The 13,493-nt window shown below is 42.7% G+C and overlaps 1 protein-coding gene across 2 annotated transcripts in view; it reads right to left on the bottom strand.

Moving 5' to 3' along the window:
• LOC105195771 (ets DNA-binding protein pokkuri) overlaps positions 1-13,493 on the bottom strand; it is a 49,703-nt gene that overhangs the window by 28,834 nt on the left and 7,376 nt on the right. The window contains exon 1 of one of the 2 annotated variants that reach the window (XM_011161371.3): positions 7,526-8,365. The exons of the other annotated variant lie outside the window; for it this stretch is intronic. The gene's annotated coding sequence lies outside the window, so the exon portion shown is untranslated. Of the gene's footprint in view, positions 1-7,525; positions 8,366-13,493 lie in introns of those variants that run through there. 2 annotated transcript variants of the gene reach the window in all.

Raw genomic sequence — 13,493 nt, 5'->3', positions numbered from 1 at the left:
TATTTTAACTATTAATTTGTCTCTGAAGAAAGAGAAATATACAGAACGTTTCTTGTTTCACATTACTAGGATCTGTTCGTTCTTCAAATTTACGTATATACGTCGGCATTCTCGAAGAAACTGAAAACGATTTCGAAGTTATAGGAAAAGCACGAAAGAAAGTACATCGAAGAAACGAGAAATCTCAATTAACACCGATCTTAGCACAATTCGAAGTTGCTCCTTTACGCTAGTCAATTGAAAATAGCACGTTCGCAATTTCCAATGACACGACCATGTATGTAACGATTGAAATGCAATTAAGAGGCTAAAGATCGTCTCGCTTGGCGTGCAATAAAGATAAAACATTGCTCGCAAAACAGAAATAATATCGCTGATAAACTAAAAATATACTGTGACGCTTGTTTATGGTGTTTCCTCATTGTTCATCTATTTACGGTTAATAATTATCAAACTTTTAATTACTAAGAACTTGAAACTTTAAATAATTGTTCTCTTTTCGAAATTTTGTAATTTATTTAATAAAATGGATAAAACATATTGATAAAATGAATAAAACACGAGCTGTATTTATTTCGATACTTGTGAGACAAAGCTTGCGCCGCTCCTCTTTCGTCGCGAAAGGAGAAAATTATTTACGATGCTCGCTATCACCTTATTGTCATCACCGATAAACGATTATCGACCGAACGGTGATGACAGTGACGACTAAAATATACGACGGATCTGCGATAATCGGTCGACGTGTGACAGACATTGATTATCTCTTGCATAATAACAATCCGTAGTGATGCGACGTCCATGCAACGCATATTTCAAGCTTCTAGAGGTCTCTCTCTTTATAAGGAAAATCAACCATCAAGATTCAGGAGGTCCCAGCGGTATTTGTATAGACGTGAATAAATTAAAATAAATTTATACACAATAAGATGTTATCCTCCAAATTTTTGTTTGATGACTTTTATGAATCTTTTAACTCCTACTAAAAAGAAAAAAATTGAAAAAAGAAATTGGCAAGTCCGCTCGTGCTGACCAATGGGAACAAAATACACGGTTTGTGCATGGTTTCGCTTGTTCCACTTGTTCGCGTGCGAGAAAAAGTAATCTGGTTATGAATATAAGATTAGAACTTCCCGGAACGACGTAGTTCAGCTGTCCTACTCGCATTACTTCGTCAGCATCGATCGCGCCTGTCTGGTCTCTCTATTGTAACTCGTGTATTCTTATATATTATATTTCTTACGCAATCGATTTTCTACAAAAGTAGATCTGGCTTCTGCCACTTTTTATTAATAAATTATTATTCTTTAAATTATAAAAATGTCTTAAGTATTTTGGAATAAACGGTTTTGAAATAAACCTAAAATCGTTCTGAATGTTATTACATTCCATCTTCGTTGTGTTCAGAGATATACAAGCATTTTTTTATCTAGCAATAATTTTAACGGTTATTCACATAAATTAATACTTAAGGAAATCCGATTTCGTGATACAAATGAAGAATTTTATTACATTTAATTGGAGAAATTGGAGAAGGTCTTTGATCACAAGGTCGACAAGTATTCCTCGCCCGAGTGGGTCTCGTCCGCGATCTTGACGATCGATAGAGCCCTAGAGAATGGAGGAGCAAGCACCGAAGAAATTTCCATGCCCCTTCCGCCCTTGACCCCTTACCTACTCCCTCAGTAGCCGAGCGTAGTGCGCTTCCTCCCTTACTTCCGGGTTCCGGGCTCTTCCGGCGAGCTCGATGGAATTACGTTAGAAAGGCTTTCTTTTCTCTCCCTTCCTATCTCCCTCCGCCTCTTCTTCTTCTTCCGCTCTATATACTACGCGCCCTTCGCGCAACCCACCTCTCATTTTCCTCTATTCACCCTGTTCCCGGCGCCCTCTTATCAACGTCGACTTCGACGGGCCACCCCTTCGTCCGCGTCCGTCGTTTCCCCTGACATTATACAAAACGAGAGTAAGCTCCGTGGCTTCCAATTCTTTGGTGATTTTCTTCGCGATTTATGCCGGGTAATGGTTTACGATCGTATAAAACTTTGAGATTTCAGCTTACTTGTGTTGTGTTTTTAACAATTTCTGAGACTTTTCCGATAATTGCTTCGTTAAAAAAATATATGCGTTAAAAATAGATAAGATTGGAGAGAGAGAAAGGAATAAAATAAAAGGAAAAAAAATAAAGATCAAAAGGTTATACTGATACGATATGCCTCGACATATTAATCGGAATAACCGGCATTCTTCCGATATCTCCGCGGTTTAGAGAAAGCGCGCGCGCGCGGCTAACGATACACCCTCGTGTATCGCGGAATTCCGAGCAATTCCGGTAATCCGTCCCCTTTAAATGCTAATGTTCCGCCGACGCGCCGACTATGAGTTGCCGAGAGGAGGCCTTCGTGTGCGTTTCTCTATCCGCGCTTCCGGGTGACAGGTCTTCCAGCGGGACGAAGCCGCGCGTTCAAAAGACCGTGTCCCTCCTCTCTCGTCTCGGTCACGAGTTACCGTCTACGTTCTACTCGGCATTCTCCTTGGAAATTCCACGTTCTTTCGACGCTCACGTCAGCCTCGGACACGTATTGTTCATTTGGAACTCTACGTCTCTTCTTTTTTTTATGTCTAAGCATTGTTACAACTCGAAAATATTCTCATCTATGTAACTATCATCAAAATCTTGTTAAAAGAGCAACTTGAAAAAATATACTTTTGACAAGCGAGCCTTTATCATTCCTCTTGTAGTTTCTTTTAATCTCTGCTATACTATAGGAAAATTGCGCGAATACCAAGAATACTAATGGTGACTACGCTTAATTTTACTTTTGCCGTCAACAAGTTGTAAAAGTTTTATTAATTTTTTTTTATGCGTATCGCGGAATCTCGTTCGATGCAGCAGTCGGACGCAGCACGATCGTAAATCAAGCCGAGCGCGCGAGTTAGGTCGGCTGCACCCAGCTTGTACTTATTAATTTAATCGTAAATCAATCAACACGTCGCAACCTATGCATGCGCGATAACTGGCGAATATTCATAAGTAACAGCGACATTAATATCCAATACTCTCTGGTAGCATCCGGTGCATATGTAATTTCTATAAAAAAAAAAAAAAATAAAAAAAATAAAAATTCCCCATTTTTTCATTCGACTATAAAAGAGAATGCAATTAAGAGAAAAGACAAAGAAGAGACTGCAACTTTGCACTGCAACTTTGCGGCAGAGGCAGAGAGAACGCTTCTTCTTATGGTAGACATCACCAAATTTAGCATCGAGGAAGAATTGCGATGCTGAGCGCGGCGAACGAGCTTCCGGTCCCTGTTCGAACTGCTACTTGCAGCTCGTCTCCCTCTTCCTCTTTCTCCTTCGTTCCTCGACGCCAAGAAGATGGCAGCCCGACTTGCAGCCGCGATATGACTCGTATATTTGTATCAGACAATGACGACGGCACGTCGTCGTCGTATCAAAGTTAAGAATACGACGGCCACACGGATGAGGATTACGCGGTCGCTCGTTCGCTCGGTATACTCTTTGTAACCCGTGTATGCAGATGATAACCTATGTACATATCACAGTCGTCTGCCAGCCAGCGGCAACGGCGTCGTCACCGGAAACCACCGGCGATCAGCCAGGCGACCGGATATCTTCGTGCTCGTTAAATCGATGTCAAGTGACTCTGCGATTTTCCCAGACGAATTCACTCATTGAAACTCATGTTAAATTCTTGTACGTTCTTTTGCTTTGCATTATTAGCTACTAAATGTTGAGTAAAATAATGCCAATTAAATGTTTGGTTAATATAACCAAAAATAATTTTATTTTCGTGAATATTTAGCAAGTATTATCAAATTTAATAATATTTACAAAATATTTAGATAAAATTTAATTGGCATTATTTCCACTCGACATTTGGTAACTATTATCAAACTCTGATTTTCAGTGTTGTACATACGTACGTGTATGAGCTAAAGTAAATTTATAATCGATATATAATCGATAAAAACACATTTTGTATGAGTTGCATTGATAAAGAAACAGTTTGCCTCGTGCACTTCTTTAATGTTATCGCGTTAATAATTCATCCAATTGCCTAAATGATAATTAAACGTGAAATGTTTCATATATTTCTCCAAAATCCGCGAACGGATCCCAACTTACGCCAATGGGTTAAGCAGCCAACTCCCCGCTTTGTCTTCTTACTATCTACTCACGCAGTTTGTAAACATCTTCACGGCGCGGCGGCAAACTCTTCTCGCGGAGGAGATTTAATTGCGCGCGTTGCGCCGACCGCCGACCGCCGCCGCGCCGTCCGCGGTTTCGCAATGAGGAAGTATCGCGAGAAGGATCCGCATTAATCAGAAATCAATCCGCGTCCGTACCGGACAAAGGAGGAAAGCAGCTCCGGCTCGCGCCTGGCGCGGCGAGGATATCGTCATGCGCGACCGCCTCCCGCTCTTAGCTAATTTGCCCAGGAGGAACTGAAATTTTCGCACACGAGTTTCCTCGTTACGTCTATTTTTATCGCAAGACCGATCGAAGTAATCGCGGTGACACGGATAGCGAACGCAGCGTCGCGTAATTGTTTTCTTTTAAACTTTTATCGATTTATCATGGAAATTTTCGCTTGCAATCGATTTCTTTCCCCCTTCTAGAGAAATTTTATTATTGAAATTTGCTGTCAAAGTTAAATGACTTGGACAAGAACAATAAACTCAGATTGTATAAAAATACAATAAAAATACGCTGATATTTTTTCCCCGAAAGATTTTGAAGAAGGCGGTAGAAAAAGAATGTTGCGTCGTTTTCAGGAACATAAATCATTATTGTCATCGTCGTGTGTAAACAAACGCGCTTCTTTCCAAGAGAATGCATTTTTCTTTTATCTCGTAGCGCATTAAGTGCCACGTAATTTCAGACTCGCATGCCACAGGTACGGAGATACGATTACGTTTGTTCGCAATCAGTCAGAGACAAAACTCGTCGCGGTTTACGATTTTGGTCTTTGGCTCGCGTTAATTGCATTACCGCGGGGCACGTGCGAACGCGTAATCCCCCGTGTGCAGAAAACCTGAGAAAGAGAAAGAGTAGTCGCGGTTTCGCCCGATGGCGGTGCCCGCACACAAGACTCGCGGAAATCTTGCGAAAGCCCCGAGCAGGTTGGGTATTACGCGCGCAAACTCGCTCGCTCGCTCGCGTTCGCGTTATGTAAATGATAACGCGCAACTTCCTCAATAACGATTAAGAAATACGAGCGGTTCCTACCGGGCTGGTTTACGTAAACGTTTCCGTAGCGGCAGGCAGCCTGCCGCGGAGATCCTGGCCCATCGATCTGTCGCGCGGAGTGACGCGCGCTTTCGTCTTTACGTCGTCGTCGTCGTCGTCGTCGCGTCTCGTTCCGCGACAGAAATCGCTCACAGGTCCATTTAAGGCGGAACGTTCTTCGAGAAGCGATACGATCGCGTTCCAATATTTCGACATCCGCTTCGGAACGAATGTTTGAACGAGACGCGCTTCGTTTCCGCGCGCGTATGTATACCCACGTACTCGAGGCATTTTAATTTTCGTAGCAACTTGTAAGTAAACGTTACACAATCCCGCTTGCGTAACACGCCGCGAAAGATATCGTAACATCTATTTATATACAATAAATAACAATGCGAAAAAGAGGACCGCTCAATTTTATATTATCTCTCAATATTTTATGTCCTACATTTGATAAGACAGAAACAAAATTAGTATCAAATCAACGATTCATTGTTTCATATCTAAGCAAGAATATCAAATCTTCTTGGAAGAATTTATCCTTATATTCCGTTTAAGATAATAAATTCTTCTAAGAAGATTTAATATTCTTGCTTATACATATATAAAAGAAAGAATGGTTGATTTAATATTCAATTTTTTTTCTATGTATGAATCATCGCGAAGACCGTGTCACTAGGAAGTAGCGTCAAGCGTAGTGGCTCGACGTCTTAAAAGTAGGCTAAACATCTAATCTATCCCCATACGTTAAATATAATTGTACCCTTACGTAATTACGTCTAATTATATATGTTAACATCACATGGCAACTGTTAAAAATTACACATCAAGAAATGCTAATAGCCTGGTTATTAGCATTTTGAAGTTTAACCTTCGTGTGATAAGATAAAAAATTACTGCAAGATTATATATGTAAATTATTATCATGCCCTTTTATTTTATCAGCCATGTTATAGCCATGGTTTCCATGGGAAATGAAGAAAAAATCGAATAGATTTATAGCATATATGATTTAGGGAGAAATCGAGCGAGACGTGAAAATTCGCGACGATGACGATCGACTCCTCCGATTCGACGATTAAGTATATCGGGCGTTCACGGAGACAACGCGCTTATTTACTCGCCACGATGCGATGTCCAGCGCATGGAGCAGCAAAGAGCCGCGAGGCGAGCGGGTTGACGTCAGCCGCGCGTTAATTAAATTCCACACGACCGGTTATTAACATCGGCGAGTGGATTAAAAGCGAGGCCGGGCTTGCAGCGGATTTCCGGGTTCGGCGCCGCGCCGCGCTGCGCCGCGCTGCGCCGCGCCGGAATTAACTCCTCGTGTTCGTGGATACGGGTAACGAGCCGCGCGAGGCTGCGTTTCGCTCCGCTCCGCGTCTCACAAGCGCGGCAACGAGGAGAATCGAGGAAGAACGAAAATGGACCGGACTCCGCCGCGAGTGGCTGACCTTTCGCGTGCGCCGAGAGAGCTCGACGACGGTCGCGAAGAGACGCGAGATTCCGGAATAAATTCTGGCGACTCCTTTCCGCGACAATTGTCGCGAATTAACATTGATAATGTGAAAATTATTCGTGAAAGGTGAGAATCGTAGTTGCTGTGAGCAACTACGAATCTTTGTGTACTATTCGCGAAGCAGTTTCGCCGACTCTTTCGCGAGGCTGTCAACTTTATCGATTATAGGTTCTAACTATTAATAACACTACATTTGAAATCATCGCGGATATAAAACTTCACTTTTAACGTTTGCGAATAGGAATGAAAAGTAAGAATAGCTGAGAAACGTAATTGGCTTAAAACTAGCTGCAAAAACGGATTCTCGCATTCGGTGCATTTTCATCAGGTGTGATAGCGCTTCGTGTAATATTCGATGAAGGTCAAATAGCAAAAAAATGTCACAGGTATCGCGAGACAAAGTCGAAATAAGAAGAATCGGTCAGTTGGGGAACAGGCCAGGTTTCGTCGGCGAGCTGCGGACAGGACGGTGCGCATGATAAAAATTGTCCTTAACCTCGCTCGCAAACGAGTTCGGCGAACGAGAGATTTGTAAAACGCGGAGACCTCTGGACGATTCCGGGAAGCGCTGGACACCGGCGTTCCGCGAAACGCAGCGGCGACAGCGCCGAGGGTTTGTTTACAATCGGAAGGAATCGGAAGAACGCACGCGCGCGTTCAACCGTGTACACAATAAATTACGTATGTACGTGTAGCGGGAACTGGATCGTATCGCGAAATTTATTCGCGCGAATTCGTGCGACGGACAGTTACCTCGATCGCTGCCTCTGCGCTTCGCCTCCTCCGTCGCTCGCCGATAAAAAAATCCTTTTCCGGGAGCCGTTGCCGTCTCCGGCGCCGCTGTTGCTGCTGCTGCTGGCTAATTATCACTTGCCGTCGTAGTCCAACGAGGCACAAACCATTCCACCGTTCATCGGGCGAATTTCGTCGCGCTCCTCGTGGTGTGCAGCACCGTACGCACGCTGCATGCACGAGACGGCACGCGGCGCGCGTAAATCAGGTCGCGGCGGGCGGCATCCGCGCGAGCGACACAAAAGAGAAAGAGAGAGACTATCCCGCGTGGAAACTTTTCGCCGCAGCCGCAGGGGAGGGGAGGGGGAGGGGGAGGGCACGTGACACGTGAAAGAGATTACTTATCCCGGTCGTGTCAATCGCGGCGAGCGCGGTCGTTACGTTATCACAGAAGAAGAGAACGGGAGAGAATCGGTCATTAGCACTCCCGACTTAACGCACTTGTGTGTCACTTGTGATTGTCTCTTGCTCCGGCACTCCGTGCTCCGACGTTCGTGCGTTTGCTCCGGTCTCCGTGAACACGGCACAACGGAGAAGGTGACGACGCGGACGTGCGCGACGAACACGCGCGCGCGCGCGCGTTATGGACACAACGAGTTTCACGACAGGGGGCGAGGGCGATCACCCTCCTCGTCGTCGTCGAGGTCGTCGTCGTTGTCGTCAACGTCAAACGGCTCGTTGTCGTGCTGCACGGCGATGCACGGCGATAGCGATACGACTGCGATCCGACTTCGTCCTACCTCGACACTACCGCGTTACGAGGTCGGTAAACGACTGATCCGGCTGTCGCTGTAGGAAGTAGTGTCGAGTGAAGGTTGCCGCCAGACGCGCGATCCCCCACCCACTCCCTCCTTCCCGGCGCCCACCCGCTGCGCCGGGGACGATGCGCGTGCGAGAGAGAAAGAGAGAGAGAGAGACGCGAGACAAGTGGAACCGCTTGGCAACCATTGGCGCTATCGGCGGCCACCGTCGCCCAATGACGCGGCGCGGTTCACGTTAGTGCTAACGGAAATAATCGAACCGCAGTCATGGCGGTTGAGTGGGGAAGATAGACACGGCAGCCGCCAAGTCGCGACGCATCGCGGGGGAAAGAGAGGAACGAGGAGAGTGAGCGAGAGAGACAGACCCCCGCGGCCGACTTCCTCGTAGCTTCCTCGTAATCGCCGCGATCGTGATTGTCGTCGAGTTAACCCCGGCCGATCGTTTCCACTTGCGCGCAACGCGATGGAAGTAACAGGCGGCCGCACGATGACTTTTCATTTCCTTCCTCCTCGCTCGGCCCGAGGCTCGGAATCCACTTGCCTGAACTTTGCATCCCTTGGCGCGCACGGACCAGCGGACAAACACGTTCACGCTGAGATTCAAACGATGCGGTTGGCGCTGCTTGGCGCCGTCGCCGCCCGTGCCGTTTCGCTTTACCAGAGTTTACCAACGAAAAGCTGAAAATGATCGTTGTCGTCGTCGTTGTCGTCGTCGTCGTCGTCGTCGTCGTCGTCGAGACTCGATCCCGCTCAAAAGTTTTATGCGCGATCGGTCGCTTGATTCGCGAGGTAGATCGATCCTCCCGCTATGTATACGAGATAGGTCAAATAAGTACTTGATACAACGGTGTACGTTTTTCGGAGCTGTTCTATTTGCCGATATCCCGATTCTCTCTAGCCGCATTCTCGGATTTTGACCAAAACGCACTTGGGTCGTTTTTGTTCAGAGAAAGTAAGACATTTCTCAGAGTTTTCGAGACTAGCAATTCGGTGGTATTAGTCAGAATTACGTCACGACGTTATAACGAGAACACAAAAAATTGAGTTTAAGTCACGTGGCGATTCAACGATTGTTCCGCAAGCCGGGTTACTGCACCAGAAAAAAAGTTTAGCAATAACCTAAACAAGCTTAGATGATAGTTGCCGAGCTTTAGTGAAATAATTTCGATTAAATGACCAATTAACAGTGATCAAACTACAAATTTAAAGACTCGGGTTAGGTCTTTTCAATTTTGAATCCCTCTGCCTTAAATTCGAACAAAAAAAAAGTTAAAAATGGGACAAACAATTGTAAAATTGTATTTTAGAATGTTGGAAGAATGATCATGATTTTTTTTTAACTTTTTTAGAGCCTTTCAAAGGTACTATCAGGAATGAGTAACCTGATTGGACTAAAGCAGCGAAAAAACGGTGTTGGACCACTGGAGAATTAGTACAATCATTTGGCAATCGTCTATTAATCAATTACTCACTATTAATGATTATTAAATATTACTAAATGTGTTTGATTATATTAATGAAACATTTAATTGAAATGATGTCAACAAGATTGAATTATTGTTACCAAACCTTTTCTTCAGTACATACATATATGCTATACGTATAATAGTACGTAGTATTATACATCATATTCTGTTCATTGAAGATATAAAATATTTTATAAAAATGCTATATTTAATAGCGAAATATTTAGCGCAGCGAAATTTTTTCGTTGCGCTTGCACGGCGATTTGCTGGGTGGAAAAAGCCGTGTGAAACACGTTTGTAAAACCGACTATTGCGTTTGATATTTTTACAAATAAGTATAGCATTTTTATAACATTCTATATTTTTCGTATCAAAACATGATTTATCACAGTATGTCAATACGTATAGCGACCGTTTCGCGAATGACTGCACGACACGCGTTTTCCCCGATCAAAATTCAATTTTTTATCTGTTTCCGTTATATAACGTAATTTTAACTATACGGGAGAAAATATTTTATATTTATGTTAAAACTGATTCCTGTTAAAATTTTGTGAAATTTAACACAAATTTTCCAACTGTTTACCATCGGATTTCTTGTCCCAAAAATAAACAATGACCTTTTTTTCTCTCGAATAAATACACCAAAAACAGACCTTTTTTTCTGGAATCTTATTTCAGGTACAATCTAGAGTCATTTGTCAACCTGTCATCAAAGATGTGATTTGACGCCAAAATGTCGCACAAACGGTAACTTGTTACTTAGACAATAGCCTTCGGATTTGCGATATTTTTCAGGCATTTTTTTCGGGTATATTCCTAAAACAATTACGAAAGGTCACTCGTGCATGCGTGCGCTAACCAAACAAATTTTTGATGATAAAGATCTTTTTCAGTTTAATATGTTCGGCATTAAGATCAACTGTAAGCATATTCGATCTTTTACAAATGCATTTCTTATCTTGGTTATCTTGCTTTTTATTACATATCGTTATCACGTAAGCTTAATCTTTTTTTTTACTCAATTTTATTAGCCGAAAATAAGTGTCTCGATCAATATATCGATTCTCATAATATCACGAAGAATTAAATTGATGCGGGTATTTTTTGTTCGCAGTTACGTTAATGTTACGAAGATAAAAAGAATTTTGCTAATTAAACGCGAGATAAGATGCTTAATCGAACGGGAAGTAATCGAGTCTATCGAACAATACCGCATTGCTATATCAATCGCATTCCATTGTACGGAATGATACCGATCTTAATGAAATGGAGATCCCGATCGCGAAAGATAAGAGAACAAAATAGTTTTTGAGGAAAAAGAAATTTAAATTGACGCTCCAATTTTTGAATTAAATTATTTTAATGATTTACAATCTAATTCTATATCTTGCGTAAACAGATATCAGTTTCACCGATAATCGAAAACGATCGCCGTATCAATAAGAGAAATGCGAATGCAAATAATAGCCGTCGCGAATATTTAGCTCCGCGCGATAAAAAAAGATGAGACGTTCATTTGAAAAAAGTAAAAGAACTTGTAATTGTCTCGCAAATTATGTGCATTATTGTCAAAAACGTCTGCTATTGTGCTTGCTATCTTGAGTGTCTATTAATTTTTTAGTCACAACAATCGCGCTTTTTGCGCGTCCGAACATTCGCGACTTCTCTGCTTGTTCTGTTATTTATCGCGGTATGCAAAAGCGCGATCGCGACAACCGGTTATTTTACGAATTCGTTCGTCCGTTCGCGATACAGCGAGACGCGTCGTCGCACTTCGAACTCATGGAAAAAAAAAAGAACAACGTCGGCGGGGAGAAAATGCTTGTTAAGACAACACTCGTGAAGAGGCAGAGATATGGAAGGGGGAAATAAGCGAAAGATAACATAAACGAGATATAAAAATTTTAAACCGGTCGAAATGTTTGCTATCTGCTGCGAAATATGAAGTAAAATTACCAGAACGACCAATAATAATGAAAGCAATATCGAGAGAGAAAAAAATATTTGTAAACTGTGAATTATATATTTCGAAAAATTATTCGTTTTGATAAATTTCAACCGCGTTGTTGTTGATCTGGCCGAACTCATTAATCCGCCATATAATCTCGAACAAACAAGTCTTTCTTCCCTCTTCCGCTTCTCTCCTCTCTTCGACGGACCGATCCCACCACTGTCGCCACTGTTCTCTCGCTTATCTTAATTGTGGTAGAACGCGACAATACACTGCCACGCGCGACGCACGTGGTCTACTTTGAGACAGCCATCCTTTTATTAATTTTATATCGCAACGATTAAAAATCGCTGTATGATTCATATTGACGAACAAGATTTTTTCATCAGCTTAGAGTGGATTCTTTTTTAATTAACATCATCGATATCTTCCGGACATCGAATTACGATGGCAAATAAAGTACACGTAATTTTACGTAACTTGATTTCGAATGAAACATACTGTGTTTACCAAAATGAACTTTATTTTCGTACGGAAATGAGATCTCTCGTTGCGACATATATTGGCTGTCGTTTAATCTGCATTAAACCTTGACCTTGCCACGATAACAAGCCTAATTTTCGAGCATGTGTCGCGTGTAATCCTATCTTCTTTTATTCTGGCGAAAAGTTTCCAACGTGAGGCGCAACTTAAAAAAGTTGCGAGTTTTAAAAAACCATTAATTCGAACCATTAATTCTTAAATTATTGAACATCTTTATTGAACGTTCGAGATAGGAATCAATATACACATCTTAACATTTCTAGGCAAAGGTAACTTCCTAAATGAATTGCTTATGTACCAATCACAGTGATTCCATCGCTTCGCTGTAAAATATTTTCTAAAACTTAATAGATCATGACTGCTGCAATGGACTTTCGCTCCAAAATACACACTTTTTTTAATTTACTGTTTTCGATATTTCATTATCATCCGCCCGCAAACCAGAAAAAAATCTGAAATATTTATTTTTGTTTTTAATTGGCTATTCAATTTCACGGATTCTGTTCGTTATTAGGTTGCGAGTTTTATTTGCGTTTCAGTAATACGGGAAAGTTAAATAAACCATCGGGTGTATTCGAGATTATATATATATTTTTTTTTTCTGAAAAAGAGACGACCGTTCACGCGATAAATGTTTCAAAGATATGTCTCTATCACGTTGCAAATTCTTATACTCTTACGTATTCGCGAATCCTTCGATTTCGTCCGTGCGAAGGTGCGGTAGACGAAGAGAGCTCGTCACCACGGACAAGGTGGTTAAAAACAGCCGCGCGATGCGCCGAGATATTCCTGGAAAAAAAGCACGCTGAACACGGTTTATCGGTACCGGGCCACGATCGCCGTAGATTGGTGCTTCATATAAGCCGTGAGGAGGAGGAAGGGAAAGACGGGAGGGCGACGGGCTTAAGATATAACAGGAAAAACAGGTTTGGGGGCGTCCTCCGCTAAGAGCTACCTGCATGGCGCTCTTTTCTTGCTTCCACCGAAGGTCCGATCTATTTCTCTTTTCTTCCCTTCGGCATTCGAATTCTTGCTTCCTTCCCGCTCCCTTGACAGCCGCCTACAACCTGCAATTCCTGCGGAAGGAACGAAACAGGAACGATGCCGAAGAAGACAACAAAAATGGAGAACATGTACGGGAGGGAATATACGCGCCTGCATCCACGCGGAGCGCGTTTCTTTTGCATGCATGTTTACACGAGCGC

This window comes from Solenopsis invicta, chromosome 4 (assembly GCF_016802725.1).
Source record: "Solenopsis invicta isolate M01_SB chromosome 4, UNIL_Sinv_3.0, whole genome shotgun sequence".
In the NCBI taxonomy this organism is placed as follows: domain Eukaryota; kingdom Metazoa; phylum Arthropoda; class Insecta; order Hymenoptera; family Formicidae; genus Solenopsis; species Solenopsis invicta.
The sequence above is the reverse complement of the archived record's forward strand: the minus strand, read 5'-3'. Positions and strand labels throughout refer to the sequence as shown.